This window comes from Microtus pennsylvanicus, chromosome 7 (genome assembly GCF_037038515.1).
Source record: "Microtus pennsylvanicus isolate mMicPen1 chromosome 7, mMicPen1.hap1, whole genome shotgun sequence".
Classification (NCBI taxonomy): domain Eukaryota; kingdom Metazoa; phylum Chordata; class Mammalia; order Rodentia; family Cricetidae; genus Microtus; species Microtus pennsylvanicus.
Window position 1 is genome coordinate 56,798,975 of NC_134585.1, and position 12,785 is coordinate 56,811,759.

Below are 12,785 nucleotides of genomic sequence, written 5' to 3' on the forward strand. Positions count from 1 at the left end.
TATGTGCATATATGTGTATGTGTGTATATATGTGTATGTGTGCGTGTATTTTATTAACACTAATAAGATCCTATTACACTAGCTTTACAACCCAATATTGCACAGATGGATGGGCTGAAAGTGGCCATTTATGTCATACACATGTTTGGCTATTATAGACAATGATGCAATTGAATCTTCATATCAGTAACTTGGTCGGTCAGTGCAAGTAGTGGTTCTCGAGACCGCAGAACTGATAGAATGGATTTCTTTAGTTTGAACTGAGTAGTTCACCAACTACTATGTCACCCCTTTGGGAAAAAAGGAGAGGTTTATAGCCCACAGAGACTTCTCACGTGGAAACCAACTCAAAAAGGGGGGTGCACGCCTCTCAAGACACCCAGACATTCCAGTAAATATGACATTGCTAAGGGTGGTGGCACCTATAAGTGACAGGGAGTAGTTACTGTCATCGCCTCCCCACCACCACCACTGTCGCCGCCGCTGCCACCACTGCCACGGCTGCCACCACTACCACCACCATCATCAGAGGCAGGGTCTCATGCAGTCCTGGCTAGCCTTGAACTGCTTGTATCCTCCTTCTGCTTCCAGTTCCTAAGTGCTGGGATCCTAGCAATACACATCCATGTCTGCTTTGATGCAGTATTGGGAATCAAACCCTAGGCTTCCTTCATGCTATGTGAGCAGTCAATCAGTTGAGCCACATTCCCAACCAAAGCTATAGAAACAGACCTCAAGCAGTCAGTATCCCCCCCCCCTTCCCACCACTGTGTTTATTTCAACACCACAGGGAGAGCCTTCTCACCATCTCTGTCCGTGCAGCCAGTGGTGAGCCTCACCTCCAATATCAAACAAGGGGTCACTTGTAATTTTTTACAAAAGTTACCAGAAGGCTTAATGAACTTAATGAATTTGTTCTCTCTCTCTCTCTCTCTCTCTCTCTCTCTCTCTCTCTCTCTCTCTCTCTCTCTCTCTCTGTCTCTGTCTCTCTCTCTCTCTCTCTCTCTCTCTCTCTCTCTCTCTGTGTGTGTGTGTGTGTGTGTGTGTGTGTGTTGATAATGTATTAGGGAAGTGATAAGAGAAAACTGAAACACCTTAATGCCCAAGTACTTGGCTGCCTCATGTCAATGATTTCTTCTGAATGCTTTGAACCCACCTTTAAGACTTTCTGACTTGGTGGTACAGTTAGGTCCCTCAGCAGTAGCTTCCAACATGAAGAATTTAGGGAAAGTTGGTTCCCATGCCACAGACCTCAGCTTTTTTTTTTCTCTTCCCAACGTCACGCTGCCCTGTGTGAGAATCCTGCCAAGCAACAGTAGCCAGCATGGGTATGTCTTAACCTTAGCTGGTGACACAATAGGCTCTGTGACTTTGCCAATTGGGGTGGTTCATTTTGGATCATGGTTAGCTGGGGACATAAGCCGTGTCCCAGAAACAAGCTCTCGTTGTTTGGTCCAGGATAAGGCTGGCCTTGAACTTCCAAATATTGACCAGTCATGTCCCTGGTCTTGCAGCAGTCACCTGAGGTGATCTAGGGTGGCTGTAGTAAGCATCGTCAGTGTAACCTGCACAACAATCTCAATCTCTGCTCTCTTCCCATGCGCAGAAGGCTTTTGCTAGAGGAGTAAGAATGACTGTTTAGAGTTCATCCCGCAGTCTTCCGAGGTTCCCTGGCCTTTGGGCTCCTCTAGTTCTCTTTGTGCAGGAGGAAGACAATCGTGATTTAGATAACAGTGACCAGGTACATCCAGAATGATTTCTGTAATGGGCTCCGTTGGAAGAGACAAGGAGGGAGGCTCTGGAAGGTTCTCAAATGACCTGGAGCTCATTCCTAATCTAGTAGGAAACCATTATGGTTCTTCTCTCCTTCCTTGGGCCCAAAGACTGGGCACACAGAACATCCTTCTTGTACCTCGGTGTCACCTACCAGAGATTTCTTGCTGCCTCTGGCCACATAAAGCTCCACACATCACATGGAGTGGAAAGGGAAGGTCTGCTCCTACCAAGGGTGAGATTCACACAGGAGGCTGCTGGCCCTCCAGTCCCTGGGCCTAATTGTCAGCAAACTAAGGTCAGCACGGCCCTACCAAATCCTGGTAATGAAATATCGGCTCTGCCCATCACAGGCTTCATGGCCAGCTCAGAGAGATGCTCAATAAGAGAAAGTTCTGATAATTCAATCATGCAGGCCAGACATGAGCAGACAATGTGGTTTCTGCTAGAGCAAAGACTGCCTTGTCATTCCCCTTACTTCTCTCGAGCCAGGTCTGATTGAGAGACTCCAGCAATTGGGCATGGAACCTGGGCCTCAGGGATTAAAGGTCAGTTAGAAGGTGGCACATCTTTTCACATGGGAGTTAAGTGGGACAAGTAACGGACTGAAGTCTTACTTCTAGGGTCTACCTGCCAACTTCTAGAAGAGCTAGGCACTGCAGTGGCAGTGTTAACTGCCAGCTTGGAGAATCTAGAACCACCTGGAAGACAGGACTCTAGGCATCTCTGTGAGGGGCTATCTTGGGTTAATTAAGGTGAGATGGCCTGTCCACTGTGGGTCTCACCATTCCCTGGTTGGGATCCTGGACTGAGTAGGTGGAGAAAGGAAGCAACCACTGGCATTCATCCCTTTCTGCTTCCTCATTGTGGATGTCACGTGACCAGCTGCTTCTAGTTCTTGGACACCTTGACTTCCCTTATGGAGTGAGGCCTTGAGCCCTTGAGCCGTGAGCCAGAAGAAACTTTCCCTCCCTGAGGTTGCTTTTGTTAGAGTATTTCATTATATGAACAGGAAAAGAAACTAAGACATAGATGGAAGAAACTATTTCTGCCATAGAAAACGTAGTCAAGTCTTAGATACCCTTCCCAGAAAAGTGAATGGTCACTTAAGATTCCCCATTCAGTTGTCACAGTCCATGAGCCCCAGGAAGTTCTCCATGAACCATGTAGATAAACAAACAAATTGAAACTCCTCTTCTAAGTTATGTCACACATGTCTAGCTCCCATATTGCCTGTCACCTGAGGTTGGGGCTATTGCCAGCACGGTGAGTTGCAGTAATGGTTATTCTCTTATGCTGCCTTTGAGCTGAGTGCCACACACATCCCACACCCATGCCCATCTGAATGACCATCACAACAAATCTTCTGAATGCCTTCATCCCCCCTTCCTCACCTTGTCTGAGCAGACAGAGAAGTCTCCACAACTACTGGGAGCAATCGTCTTGTTCTTGGACCATGCTCATATCCGGGGGGTAGGGGTCCTCTCTGAAGGTCTAGCCCTGTGGTAGGGACCAGTCGTATTTGTTATCATAGGAGTCCCCTCAGCACCTGCTCTAGGGTCTTTCATGAGTAGTCCATGCTGAGTAGACACTGTTAGTACAAACAGGTAGACAGTAAACAGATGCCCACACTTGAGTGTTGCCTGTGTCTGCCTTTGGTAGCATAAATCTAGACATTGGCCAATCCTTGTGGGCTGAACGAGACTGTCCCAAAGAGGGATCTTCCCTGCCTTCTCAATGCTATGTTCAGAAACTTTGACATTTAAGTTCAGTGTAATTTGTTTTCACTTGTGTTTGAAAATACCAACAAATGTCACCCACTTTCATTGCCTTCTCCTGACATGTCCCATGAGATGCTACACTAAGTACCTCAGGTCCCTCTGCATCAGCCAGAGGTGCAGGATTAGGTAAAAAAAAGAGGGGGTTTGAGTGTGCATGTGATTCAAGCAAAGAAGTGGGGTGATTGTAGAATTAAAGAAGGCTCTTCAAGAATGTGTCCAAGATGGGAGAAGGGGTGGGAGGGAGGGCTCACTAGCTCCACCATGAGGAATGCTCCATTTCCCCATGTCTCTCTATTCTAAAGGATCCTATTCCCCAGAGAGATTCTCGGTCCTCCTTCCTCTGAAGCTCCCTCAGTTTACCGGTTGCATTTCTTACACTTGAAGCTGGGATGCCAATGCATAATGTTTGGAAATTGTACTCAAATTGTCTTGTGAGTGACTAAAAAAAAAAACAAACAAAAAGAACACCCAAATGAGTAGTTAATGCCCAGAGATAAGATTTCATCTCTCTTGTGACAAGTCCAGAGAGCGCAGTCTGTCTTTGAGCAAATAGACCCTTATCAATACCCACAGCACACACTGCTGGGGAGGAAAAGGAGCCTGGTATTTGGAAACCCCTTACACTATCTCTATAATTGCTCATGAGTCTTAAGCTATTTAACAATTAAAATTATAATTTAAGAATATGCAGGAAGTTCAGAGTGGTAATGCCACAGTTAGCAGGACCTAAGTTCCTTCCGCTTAACTACATACACATCTTTCAAACATGGCTACCACCTCATGCTTCAGAATGACTGACTCAGCCATTTACACCTAGTCGCCAGGAAGCAGCAAGCAGGGAAGAGTGTCTTTTATAAGAACACACAGTATTTAATAGCTTATAACTTTGGGGCTCTAACTTAATTACATGACCACACTTAGTGAACTGGGGAATTTTCCGTCATCTTGACACAAACTGGAGTCATCTGCAATGAAGGAATTCAGTTGAGAAAATACCTCCAGAAGGTTCAGCTGCAGGGGTGTTTCCTTAATTGGGGATGATGGGGGAGGGCCAGTGCACTGTGGGTGGTACTATGCCTGGGCCAGCAGTCCTGTGTTCTGTAAGATAGCAGGCTGAGAAAGCCACAGAGAACAAGCCACCATGCAGCACACCTCCATGGCCTCTGCACCAGTTCCTGCCTCCAGGATCCTGCCTTGCTAGAGTTTTGCCCTCACCGCTTTTGATGAACTGTTGCATAGAATTGTGAGCGAAATCAACCCTGTTGACACTCCCCAAGTTGCTTTGGTCTTGGTGTTTCATCACAGCAGTAGTAACGGTAACTGAGGCTCTTAGGCACAAGGGAGGTTGGGAAATGTAGTCTTTTCTGAGGTGACCTTATGGCAAAGTAACATTTCAGAATTATAACAGCAGCCGTCTCCTCCTCCATTAACTTTTTCTCTTTTCCTTTCTCTTCTCCCTTCCATTTCCTATTTGTCCATCCTCCTCTTTCCTTTCCTCCCTTCCTCCTCCTCTTTCTCCGCCCTCCTCTTGCCCTCTCTTCTCTTCCTCTACTCTACTGCACTTTTTCTTGTGAGTTTATAATGTGTAACTGCATATACTTAGGGACTGTAAGTTGATGTTGTGATTGTGACTGCAATAATGAATATGAAATAACACCAAACACTTGATATGTTTATGGTGAGAGCATTTGAAGTGAACTCTTAGCAAGTTTTAAACGTGCAGTACTCTGTTATTAACTGTATTTGCCATGCCGACTTGGGGGTTCTGGCCAGGGAAGGACAGAGTGGACATTAGGAGATGGACAGGAGCTTCTGCACAGTCACTCCTTGGCCCCTGATCCCTTCAACTACAGCAGGAAGCTTCCAGGCGTCCTTTCTTCAGCCCACGAGGCCACTCCACTTTTACTGCTCTGCAGACCATCCATCTCGTTTTCGTGGCTCCACATAGGGACACTAAGCCAGAGGTACCAGCTTCCTTAGTGGCTTGCTTTGTGTCAGCCAGCAGGAGGCATCCATGGAGTATGGTCTGAGAGGACCACTGAGACTCCCCCTCCTTGAACTGTTTTCAAATTCCACATCCATAGACAAGTTGCTAGTCCTAAAATCATCAGGAGCTCAGTCGTTCACTTAAGGCACTGCAGAATTCTCATTTAGCAAACTAGCCATTAAGAGTCAAGGTGCCCATTTATTTGATTCTTTGGAGTACTGTAGCAAGTGATGGAACATAAAAGGTGGGAGGGGGTCAAAGTACACTCAGAATTTTCTTGTCTTCAAACATCTTTCTACTTTTATATGGAAGAGGCTGAGTCAAACTGTAAGGAAATACTTGGCCTGATATCAAAGAGGCCTGCACAAGTTGTTTGTCTTGTAAAGAGAAATACTGTCACACCGAGGATGGTACCATGGCACCATGCAGCCCCCGTGTGAGGGGACCCTCATGAAGGCCCCAGTCTAAGGGAAATATCATTATCCTCAGGAACCCCTAGTCTGTAGATGCAATTTCTCTGTCCCTCCAGTTATCTCCCAAATAACCACACAGAGACTAATTATGAATTATAAGTGCTTGGCGATAGCTTAGTTTACTACTAACTAGCTCTACAGCTCAAATTGACCCATATTTCTTATCTATGCTCTACCATGTGGCTCAGGACATTTCTTTAACTGCAGCATGAATTCTAATTGGTATTAATAATAAAAACTCCGAGCCAAATATAGGGGTTAATGCTGAAGATCAGAAAAGCAGAGTGGCTAACCATCAGAGAGTTCTTTTACCTCTACAATGCTCAGACTGAAGGGGCTATCCTGTCCTCAGACTTCATCTTCCTACTGTATCTGTCTCCACCAAACCTCAGACTGCACTGAGTTCCTGTCTCCTCCTGCCTTATGTTCCTCTCTCTGTCCATTCATATCACTCCTGTCTCTACCTCTCTAGTGCTGGGATTAAAACTGTGTGATCCCAAGTTCTGGGATCACCTTTGTGTGAGCTCTGCTTCTCTTTTAGACAGATACAATCTTGGGTAATCCAGTGTGACCTTGAACTAACAGAGCTCTCTCTTCCTCTATCTCCAGAGTCCTGGGATTAAAGATGTGAGCCACCAGCCCCTTTAGCTCTGCACTCTGATCCTCAGGCAAGTTTTATTTGATAAAACATAAACAAATATCACTACATTTAACAGGGCATGTTTATCTTGATTCTCCCCATTATCTCCTGGTGACTCTGCCCTTTTTCATCCCTGAGCTCTCTCCCCGGCCACAAGTCCCACCCAACCACTTCCTGCCTAGCTATCGGCCATTTCTCTCTTTATTAAACCAATGAGAGCAACACATCTTCACAGTATACAAAAGACTATTCCATAATACTAGTCTGAGCGATGTCTGTCATCAGAAATTCCTAGTCTGAAGGAGATGCAGCCCAACCTGTTCTCAGGGAACCCCAGTCTGAAAGGAAACAGGTCCTATGAACAGACAGCTTCAGTCAGAGAGAAGTCTTGTCTTCAGGAAGCCCTTTTAAGAGAGATAGCCTCTCCTCAGGGATCTCCTGTCTGAGAAAACATGACTAGTCTTAAGTGGGTCTCTCTCTCTCTGAGGAAACATGGTCTATCTTCAAGGAGCCATTGTCTGAAAGGCATGGCCTGTTCTTAGGGATCTTCAGTCAGATGAGGCATGGCCTGTCTTTAGGACCTTAAGTCAAGGGAACGGTCCTCCAGAGCCCCAAATAGGGAGTGACTGTCCTCAGCCCCTCTGGGGGGTTGGGTAGCTTTTTCTTTGCCACCCATCCTCTTGCTGCTTGTGGAGAAGCTAGCTAGTTTGTTATCCCTCCACGAGTTTCTCTACCCTCCTGTCATGGATTAGTCTCCCCGAGGAAATGGAGGAACTGTTTGTTCAGATTGTATGGAGCCCAGCACATCAATCGCTTTATAAATATTTATAGTTTCAAATGACTTAGCTCAGTAAATACACAGAATCTCACTGACAGAAATCTGGTGGTTTACCAATGGGGAAGGAGTTACTGGAAGGCCTGAGGCAACCAGAGCGGAGACCCATGCCCCTCTCTTCCGTGGCCCTTGTTGCCACAGATCAGGGATGCCAGGAACTCCTACAGGGTCAGGATGCTCCTACCCCGACAAGCTTCTTTCTTCACTAAAACAGCTGTTCTTCACCTCTGCTTGTCTTTCCTTAGGGTCATGAGGCATCCTGTCCCCAGACTGCCCCCAAGCTTGAGATGGGCCAGTGGAGGAGGATTCAGTCCTGCCCGGGAACACTGGTTTGTGTTGACTTCTCCCATGCAGGGTGCCAGTTTCTTTCAGCTAATGGCCCAGGTGTCCTGAGAGTCTGAGAGTTCTATGAATATGCCTCATAGTTTAGCTTCCTACTTCTGTGGCAGTGGGAAATCTGTTCTCTTACTGGTCCCTGTGACATCAGCCACAGAAGGACAGTCTGCAGTGTGAAAATTGAAGTGGGTGCAGCAGCTGTGAGCTTTCACAATGTGCTTATATGTTTTGCACCATTGACTTTGGTCATCCAGACAAAGAGTTCATTTTACAGTGGAGGAAAATTTAGAGGCAGCAAGCTGACCACGGTCCCATAATCAGAAGGAGGAAAGGCAGGGTTCAAGTTCAGGGCCATTCTCGGCCTCTCAGTGCCTGGGCTTGTGCCTGTGTTATACCTGGTCTCCATATCAAGCATGGGGCTTCCTTTAAAAGACATCTGTAAATCCTGCACTCGGAAGGCAGAGGCAGTCGGGTCTTTTTTAAATTGGAGGCCAGCCTGATCTGCACAGAGCTCCAGATCAGCCTACATAGTGAGTCCCTGTCTCAAAAAACTCAAATAAATAAATGAATTGCATATGTAATGCTCCACTCTCTGCGACCAACTCTCTCAACACCCAACTCTCAAAGACCAACTCTCTCTTGACCTCTTTGTTCTACCTTTTAGAATATTCTCTCTGACTTTTCATCCTAGCTCATTCGAGTGACAAGTGGCAATGCTACCTCTTCTGAGAAGTGTGTTTTTTTGTTCTAGCAGATGGGCAGGTGTCTCCATATTTCCTCCACACAGTGTGACTTTCTTGTCTCTGTGTCCCGAGAGAAACGCTACACAAGATGGTAGGGCTTGGAATTTCAGTTCTGCCTCTGTTCTACTGGGCATTTGTTATCCATTTCCTGAGCCTCATTCTCCTGTAAAATGGACAGATAGCATTGAATTATTAAGCCGTTTGAATGGAAGAACTGGTATAAAGTGCTAACACATGACTCATAGTTCCTTCTGTCTTCCCTGGAGTGTGGCTGTCCCAAGAAAAAGGACAGTGCCCTCCCATGACATGGGTTGTGGGGATCTGAACTCAGGTCCCCATGCTGCATGGCTGTCACTCTACTGACTTAGCCCTCTCCCACCCACCAGGGTAGTTTTTGGCTTTGTTTTAGTAAAAATTAATCAAGGATGGGATGTCACGGCATATCTGGTCTTTGGGTTTTATTTGCCTATAAACATAGAGTTTGGAAATGGCATATTGGTCTGGTACCCTTTCTTTGGAAGGCCCTAAATATCATCTGCCATCAGAACACCATCCATAAGAGGAAAGCATCTGGGAAGAGGACCTGTCCCTATGTCCCTATGTCCCTACTTGAGCACGTGTTTCATGGAAGCCTGACTGAATGAACCCATGCTACTGAGTAGAGCAGGTTACTGTATCAGCGAGGAAAGAGGGGGGCTACTTCAGGCTTCTAGACCTTGAATCCACAGAGTTTCCAGGTAGGAAACCAAAGGAAGAAGGAGGGGAAAAAGATGAAGTTGGATACAGATGGAAATGGAGAGGCCCCGTTAAGACTCTGTGCCCGAGCGGGGTGACTCTGTGGGTAAAGGGCTTTGCTGGGCAAGCCTGAGGAAGAGCTGAGGCCCACACCCAGGACCCCTGGTAGAAGATGGTGGGAGAGAGTCAGCTCACACATGCCATGCTCTGAAGTCCACACGCGTCCTGTGCCGTGTGCACCACCCCCGCATGTATAATAAATAAAAACACGTAGACCAGGTTGGAGTGGGAGACAGCCTATCATCTCTCTCTAAGCCTAAGGCAGGGTCAGGATAGAGCCTCTGGGAACTCACAGAACTGGTCATGTCCCACCACCCTGCTGTCCATCAGGCAAGAGACCAGTACACCCCAACATGAAGACAGAAACGATTAGGAATGCAGAAAGCAAACCTTGGGTAATGGAGCCTGGTGTTTGCAATAAAAATTTAAATGTGTCATTGGGGCGGCAACAGCGCTTTTTATCTGATCGGCCTGTCAGAGCCTTAGAAGGCTGGATACTGTAAATGGCAAAACCAAATTGAATTCATATTTACTGCCCTTTAGTCTGTGGGGTTCCTTGTTTCCAGTGGATTAATCTTTCTTTTCTCCTTCTCCCTTCCCTCTTTCCTCTCCTCCCCCTCCTTTTGTCTTATACTTCAGGCGGCTTTGTGGCCCTGGAACTCCTGGGGAGAGTTAGTAGGAGAGAAGAGAGGCACTCCCTCTTGGTTGGCTTTTGTTTCTTTCTCCAAGTCATCTCTGTATTCCCATTCACCATGCCCTGTGGCATGGAGGCCACACCTCATGGACAGCTGAGTGGTCTCCCTGACCTCTGATCCTTGGTGAGGTTTGGCCACTGAGAGGCATCTGAAGGAAGTCACTTCATTGACTGTCCTCCTCCCTAGGGGCTGACCACCAGGGCTTGTGTCTGTCTACTTGCTGAAAGCTCTTTGTTCAAGCCTATCCTGGCTGGGTCTTCTTTGTTCCTCTGTCTAGCAGGGTGAGGCTTCCCTCTGTCAGATCCTGGATGCAGTATCTCTAGGCTTCCTCTAGACCTGCTTTCAGGGTCAACCATCCCTTCCTGAAACTTCCTTTTGATTCTGTCCTTTGCTACCCACGTCCCCAGGATCCTCCTTGTCCATTTGTTTGTCCCTCAACCTGTCTGTCCATTTGTCCATCTGTGTGTGTGTGTGTGTGTGTGTGTGATCATGTAGAGTCCAGAGAACTTAGGCTGCCTTTTCTCAGGTGCCATCCTCCTTGAGTTTTGAGGGTACCTCATTGACCTGAAACTGAATTAAGCTAGGCTGGCTGGCCAGTGAGCCCCAAAGATCCACTTGTCTCTGCTGCCCAGCCCCAGGTTTATGAGCCTGGACCAAATGCCCTGCTGTATGTGTTTGTGAGCAGGCACGTGTGTACATGTATCTATGTGTGTGCAGAGGCTAGAAATCAATCAACACAGATGTCTCCTTAGGTAACTCTCCACCTTATTTTAAGATTTGTTTGTTTGCTTGTGTATATGAACATATAATGTGTGTTTGCCTCGTATCCTTATAGGCCACAGAGGTTGTCAGATCCCTTGGAACTGGAGTAACAGTCAGTTGTGAGCTGTCATGCGGGTGCTAGGACTTGTACCGGGGTCCTCTGGAAGCACAGCAAGTGTTCTTAACTGCTAAGCCATATCTTCATATCTTCAGCCCATCTACTTTTCTTTTGACACGGTATCTCTCACTGTACCCAAAGCTCACTGATTCAGGTAGGCTGGCTTGCCAGAGAGCCCTAGAGATCCTCCTGTCTCTACTGTACCCCACTGCAGGGGTTCTAGACATATAACCTGGATTTAACATGGGTGCTAGGGGTCTGAATTTAAGTCCTCATGATTGCATGACAATCCTTACTGAGTCGTCCTCCAGCTGCTAGTGGTCTGTGTCAAAGCAGAAGCAAGGATGAGGAGGGTCATGACATACCCAGCCGTTGGGATAGTATTGCCTAAGCGCACAGTAAGTAGAGATGGCACAATGCCCTGGCACCCCTTTGTTCTTGAAGGCCCTGAATTTGGTGCCCCCTGCTGGATGCCTGGAAACAGCCCAGAGCTGACCAGGGAATGGGAGGCAGGGTAGCCTGCTGTGGAGACAGCAATCCCTCATATGTATTTCTGTGACTTGTACCTGTAGAGAGAGCTTGTCAGATGGTTGCCACTATAAAATCGTCTTGCTTTTGTTGATCTGTGTGGCCCACAGTCCAGGTTGAACAGCAGCATAGACTTGTCTCTAGTTGCCCCCCAGTAGATTCTGGAGAGAATCATGTAGAATTTCTTGGTCCCTCTCCCCCAATGCAGCGGCACCTTCCCTGCCACCTCACAAACAGGCAATGTTGAAACTTACAAATAAACACTCATTGAGAAGCTCTTTTGACATTCTAGGTTATTTTTGTTTTATGAATTGTGTTATTTGGAGCCAAGATGAAATACACTGTGTTTGATATCACACCAAACACATAATAGCAGAGCAAGATGGTAACTCTAGCTCGCGTGTGTCCGCAGCACCATGAGCCTTTGAGTGACAAGCACGCTCTATGCTCCTGATGAGGTCAGTGATGCAGGCCCAAGAAGTACCTAGGAAGGTCCAGGCCTCACCAGGGACCCTGGCATGAAGAATATCAGCTTCAGACTTAGGAGACATTATTATTTTAAGATTGATACTTGGGATATAAAAAGTTGATGTATCCCTGTCCTTGGGGATCCATAGTCAGGGTTTGGTGGTTTGAATGAGGTATCCAGTAAGGCTCAGACATTTGGTACCCAGTGAGTGGCTATTTGGGAAGAATTAGAAGATGTGACCTTGTTAGAGGAAATATGTTGCAGGGCGGGGGGGGGGCACTTTGAGATTTCAAAGGCCTTTTACCACAGTGAGTGTATTCTCTCTGCTTCTTGCTTGTGGTTCAAGAAGTGAGTTCTCAGCTGTTCCTGCAGTCATGTGGGCTGTCATCCTCTGGGACTGTAAACCCCAAATAAGTTCTTCTTTCTTTAAGTTTTCAGCAATAGAAACGTAACTTATATGAAGGGATCCCAGTCTCAGGAAGACACACGTGTGCTCAGGGGTCCTGAGTCTGAGGGACACAAACACTGTCCTGAGAGACCCAGTCTGAGGAGATCACAGCCTAGGCTTCAGCGATCCCAAGTCTCCTGAGAGAAATGCAATTGCTCTCTCAACTGACCTTCAAGTATGACCTCTTGCTCGGATGCTCACACTTAATTACGCTCTGTAGCCACAGTGAACTTTAGCACCATTTAGCCCGTGCCTGCCCTGTAGCCTGGGTGGCTTAAATAAGAAAAGCCAATTTTAATTTTGCCCGAGCCAAACATAATGAGGAGACTAAATCATAGACAGAACATCCCCAGCCAAATGGAAATGAGTTTTGGATTATCTGCTGCTTTCAATTATCCGCCC

General features: G+C 46.8%; 1 protein-coding gene across 2 annotated transcripts in view; it reads left to right on the top strand.

The window, feature by feature from the left end:
* The window catches only part of Lrfn2 (leucine rich repeat and fibronectin type III domain containing 2), a 168,756-nt gene that overhangs the window by 120,293 nt on the left and 35,678 nt on the right, over window positions 1-12,785 (top strand). The gene's annotated exons all lie outside the window — the stretch shown is intronic.